Raw genomic sequence first — 5708 nt, 5'->3', positions numbered from 1 at the left:
CTTCAGCGCCAGGCGCGCCACCTTCTCGCCCTCACTCACTCGCCACGGGTACCGCACGCACCCACCACCACACCGGAAGCCGCAGACGCAACTAACACCACACCGGCCGAACCAGGCACAAAAAGCCACACCAGGCAAGGCACACAAGGCCCACAACCACGCATGAACTCGCCCTCCTCCTCCTCCTGGCCACGGTGGCGCAGGCAAAAGGAGAGGCTTTCCGTCCGGTTGCCAGCGCACAGCAAAATAAGGCCAACAGCACCCGAAATTCCCAGGCGCTCTCCCATCTATCATAGACGGGATCGGGACTTCTCAGGGTGCTATGGCCGTAGGCACCACACTTGCCTCCAGCAGCGCTCTCCAGCACAAGCCACCACCTTCCCGCCCTCACTCATTCGGCACGGGAACCAGAGGCACCCACGACTAGCCCGCAACCTGGAGTTGCAACTAACAACGCACAAGCCACGCAGGCAAAAAAAAAAAAAAAAAAAAAAAAAAAAAAAAAAACCCACACCCGTAAAGGCACGCAAGGCCCAGAAAGCACGTAACACTACAGGCATACAAGCCACGTGTGCCCACGCTTTCCTCCCCCTCGCCAAGGCTCCGCAGAAAAAAAAAGAAGACAACTTTCATTCCCGCTGCCGGCATGCAGCAAAAACAGCCTACCGGCAACCTGGTTTTCCATGGCGGTCACCCATCCATGTAAAAACCGGGCACCATCCTGCTTAGCTTCCGACGCTTCCGGCGTCAGCTGCCAGCAGGCCGGCCCTGCCCTAGGCACCAGACTTGCCTCCGGCAGCCCTCTTCAGCGCCAGGCGCGCCACCTTCTCACCCTCACTCACTCGCCACGGGTACCGCACGCACCCACCACCACACCGGAAGCCACAGACGCAACTAACACCACACCGGCCATACGCGGCACAAAAAGCCACACCAGGCAAGGCACACAAGGCCCACAACCACGCATGAACTCGCCCTCCTCCTCCTCCTGGCCACGGTGCCACAGGCAAAAGGAGAGGCTTTCCGTCCGGTCGCCAGCGCACAGCAAAAAAAGGCCAACAGCACCCGAAATTCCCGGGCGCTTTCCCATCTATCATAGACGGGATCGGGCCTTCTCAGGGTGCTATGGCCGTAGGCACCACACTTGCCTCCAGCAGCGCTCTCCAGCACAAGCCACCACCTTCCCGCCCTCACTCATTCGGCACGGGAACCAGAGGCACCCACGACTAGCCCGCAACCTGGAGCCGCACCTAACAACGCACAAGCCACGCAGCCAAAAAAAAAAAAAAAAAAAAAAATAAAAGCCACACCCGCAAAGGCACGCAAGGCCCAGAAAGCACATAACACTAAAGGCATACAAGCCACGCGTGCCCACGCTTTCCTCCTACTCGCCAAGGCTCCGCACGAAAGCTAGACAACTTTCATTCTAGACGTCAGCAGAAAGTAAAAATAAAAAGGCCTACAGCACCCGGTGCTCCCAGGTGGTGTCCCATCCATGTACTAACCGGGCCCGACCCTGCTTTGCTTCCGAGAATTTGATGGGATCACGCGTCCTCAGGATGCTATGGCCGTAGGCACCACAAACACCCTCAGCAGCGCTCACCTTCCCGCCCTGCCATACACCTGCACAAACACACCCATCAGGCACCAGGGCTGCCCATGGCAACAGCAGAACTGACAGCCGGCCCCAACACCACACAGCACACACAAGGCACACAAAGCACAAAAGCCTCAAGAAGCAAGTCACACAAGGCACAAAAGGAATACAAGCCAGGTGTGTCCTTGCTTTCTTCCCCCTCGCCAAGGGTCCTGTAGCAGTAGGGCATGGCAGCTCAGAAGACTTTGGGATGTTACGGAAAGTTAGTAAACCCTCTCTTTATAATATGGTAATGACCCCTGCAATTAGCCAATAGCACCTAGCTGTGATGAAAGCAGATGGGAGTAGCATAGTAACCCTAGGTTATAAACTGTTAAATTCCCCTGCAATAAACACCATTGATGTCTCATTGGTTATGGTCCGTGTGGCCAAGGTGAGCCACCGTGCTCGCTTCTGAAGCAGGGTGTCTGCCTTCCTTGAAAAGCTACATATGGTGCCGAAACCCGGGAGGAAAAGCGGGATTCAAACCCAGAAAGCAAGGATTCCCTGAAATACAGAAGCAGCGGCCAGGACAGCTGGGCGGAGGGAGAGGTCCCTGCATCCTGAACGAAGATGGAATTGTTGATAAAGTTCGTATCTGAATTATATAAGCAGTGGGGGGTTGATTGTAAATCTAAGGATTTTACGCTTGCTGTTTGTCCTGGGGTGACTTTATGATACTGGTATCCCCAATCGTCTGGTTTATGTTATATATTAAGTTCTGCACCTTTAAGACTGGCTCTGAGAGCAAGAGAGGGGGAAGAAGAAGCGCGTAGTTTGTGTTAAAGAAAAACATCACTCCCACACATCTCGCTCCTGGACTGTGGTGTCTGCAGCACAGACAGACAGCGGGACAGAGCTTCTCTCTGGTTTTTAGTTAGTTTTAGCTAGCTGAGGCAGAAGAGTTCCCTGGACCTTTGTTTTTTCCCTTTTTTCCTGGATCTGTGCAAGCCTGCTCTGGACTGAAAAACACCCAGCCAAACCCCAGGAGCTCACGCCTGTGGCCCACTGGGGCCTGGGCCTCGGCACTTTCCAGCGCCGGAGGGACTGATAAGAAACTGAGCGAGCCGTTCACCACATGAAAAGGACTTTTCTTCCTAGATTTGCCATCCCATCGAACAACAAGAGGTTTTATTATTTAATGTTACTCAATTTCTGTTAAATAAACAGCTTTTTCCACTTCTTTCCAAAGAATTTTTTTTTTTTTTTTTTCTTTTCCCAGACCAGAAAGTGAGGAGGGGCATTTCCCTGGGGAAATCCCCATTTGGAGTTTTCCTCCCTAATTTGCCCTAAACTAGGACACTGTTACACAGCTTTTGCATATTGGGGTCATAAATCAGCTTGTAAAGTTTATCCACCCTAAGGTGTGGGACAGATGTACTAAAACCCTTGCCAAAGAAATTTGGGGAGCGGCAAGGAACTGTATGTTGGCCACCCTGAAATTTGGGGTCAGAGCGGCCACTCAGATTTCACAGCCCCCAGACGGGAAAAGCTCAGCTGAGCCGGGGGGGGGGGGTCCTGGGAGTCCCCTCGGTCCCCAAATCCTTGTCTGCTCTCAGAGAAACAACGGATAGCAGAAGATTTTTCGAAAAAGTTAACAGAAGAAGCCAGAGGTGTGGCAGAGAAAGTAAGAGGGGAAACATCTCCCCAGGGACTTGAAGATGGTGCTGAGAAAAAAGTTACGGAGCGGAAAAAAAATGTCTTTAACAAAGAACAAAGGCTGGCCTTGAGAGATGGGCACAGTTGGGTATGAATGCTAACTGTGAAACAGAGAAGCACAGTGCCTGTGAAAATTACAGGCCGCATAGCTTTCTCAGTCTTGCCTGAGAAAGTGGCCTGTGAAATCTTAAGGAAGATTTAAAACAATCCTCAGAGACAGAAAACAGCCTTGCAGGTGCTGTTTGTCTGTTCCTTGTTTTCTTTGCAGGAGAAGGTCGAGGGGTGGTGTGCCCCACTGACAAATGATGGTAATGTATTAGTTTGCTAACCAGTAAGAGTTTCCTTTCTATACTTTCCATGTATCAGTCTATAAAAAAGACCTGAAGTAATAAACTAAGAGAAATTCTCCTGATTGACTCCTAGAGAGTCTGTGTCGTTTCTTCTCACCGTTCCCAAGCGAACGACAGTTGGGAGGTTGAAAGAGACAAGAAATGTGGAGAAGAATGTGGGGAATGGGTACAGAGAGATTGGAATGCAAAGGGAGGGAGAAGAGGGGAGAACAGAGGGCAGAACAGGGCCTGGAGTGAAGGGCGGAGTGAAAGGTGGGGTGAAAGGCGGAGTGGAGGGTGGACCCAAAGGCAGGGAGAGCCAGGAGGGAGGGAACAGCCTGCCCACAGGGGTGGCAGGCGGGGCCAGAGCCCAACAAAAAAAGGCACGGGAAACAGGAAGTAGCCAGCCAGTCGAACTCTGACTCTGAAGGAGATACTAGCGACAAATGGTCAGAGCCCGAGTCCTCAGAAGAAGAAACAATACAAAGAAACAAGAATACCCCCCTCCACATTAAAAAAAAGAACCGAGAGAAGATACCCCTCTCACAGACTGGGGTCAGATAAGAGCAGAATGTGCCACCTGGGTTGCCCCAGATGCATTAGTATTCCCAGTTTGGGTGTCTGAGGGGGGACAGAGAGTTTAACAGCGAGAGAGAAATTGTTCCTCTCTCTCCATTTTTCCTCTCTGCGAGAGTAAATATAAGAGCAAAGCTGCAGAAACAGAGCGGGCAGTTCACCCCCCCCGGCTCCCTCTCTAAGAAAAAGCACCGGGATAATACCCAGTTTGTTACAAAGTCATGATTTATTGGGTTTTCAAAATGTTTTTATATACCCTTTTAGAGTTAATTTTGTGTTTTAAGTAATTATGAGTTTATGCAGTTGCAGTTTTTAGGATTTTCTAGAGAAATTATTGTGATTCTTTGAAAGTTTAAAAAGCCCCTTTTCAAAAAAAGATGTTTAAAGTAAATATTAACAGAAGTTACCTTGCAATAATTAGTTTTAAAACCTAAAGTTAAAATATGGTGTGATTTACAGCTTCTAAGAAAACCTTCCAATTAATGTTATCTACAAAAGAGATTTGTGGTTTTAAAAAGTGTTAATAGAATTAAAAATAGTCAAGTTTTATTATGTTTAAGCTTGAATGTTTTAAGTTGTATAACTTGGATATTCTTTTAAAGTTAAGTTTTGTTATTTCCTTTTGTCATAAATAATTATTGTTAGGTTAAAATATTGTTTAATTTAATTTTTTTTATGTTTTATTGGAGACACTTGTCTAAACTACAAAGTATAGTTATTTTTCTTAGAGAAATGAAGATAACTACAACTGAAACAACTGTGATAGAACACTGATGAACACCTGCTTGTGGATAGAAGTGAATGCAGTCTGTGACACCCTTGACTTCATCGGGAGTTCTATTGGGTTGCTGCAATCTCTGCAGTTTCGTTTGCTATAGCTTTTTTATTTTTTAGTGTTTCCAGAATTTTAAAATGTACCATTGCTGAGGATCAGCTGCCATGGGAGAGGCTTCAGATTAAACCAACTGCTGCATGGTTTAATTGGTCTGGTACGTAAGACTTCTGATCATTTGCTTTGTCCAAATGCATTTTAACAGTTTGCTGTGCTGTAAGCATCTCATAGCTGCTGCTATTGAGAACCTTATTCTAGAAATATGTTAAGAGGCATCTTTCCAGTTTAAAGCCTAAGGCCCTGGCCAAGCCTTGACTTTACCTGGACAGAATGTTTGCCAGCAGATCCAGATGTTTTCTGTACCAAATCAGTATTTGAGTCACTTTTTGACTCAGCAATTTGACCCTATTAATATGACAGCTGGATCAATTTTAAAGTGAGCTTGGAGAATCATTTCCGGAGGTGATTATCCAATCCTTCACTGATGATTTTTTGTTTCTGTTTGTTTGTTAACTATGAGATGCTGGTGCAGTGTTTTAGTAATTAGCAGTAGTTTTATATTACATATGTTATTAATAATGTTTATGATTTAATTGATTTTTAACTGCTATAAGTTCTTACTAATTGTGTATATAGTTTTGTGTTAATGTTGAACAGAAGTACATCTCATTTTTAT

The 5708-nt window shown here is 47.1% G+C and overlaps 1 pseudogene; it reads right to left on the bottom strand.

The window, feature by feature from the left end:
- Nucleotides 1–1456: 1456 nt before the first annotated feature.
- LOC131573921 (5S ribosomal RNA) lies at nucleotides 1457–1576 on the bottom strand (annotated as a pseudogene).
- Between the last annotated feature and the right edge of the window lie 4132 nt (nucleotides 1577–5708).

The sequence above is a fragment of the Poecile atricapillus genome, chromosome Z, assembly GCF_030490865.1.
Source record: "Poecile atricapillus isolate bPoeAtr1 chromosome Z, bPoeAtr1.hap1, whole genome shotgun sequence".
Taxonomy (NCBI): Eukaryota; Metazoa; Chordata; class Aves; order Passeriformes; family Paridae; genus Poecile; species Poecile atricapillus.
The sequence above is the reverse complement of the archived record's forward strand: the minus strand, read 5'-3'. Positions and strand labels throughout refer to the sequence as shown.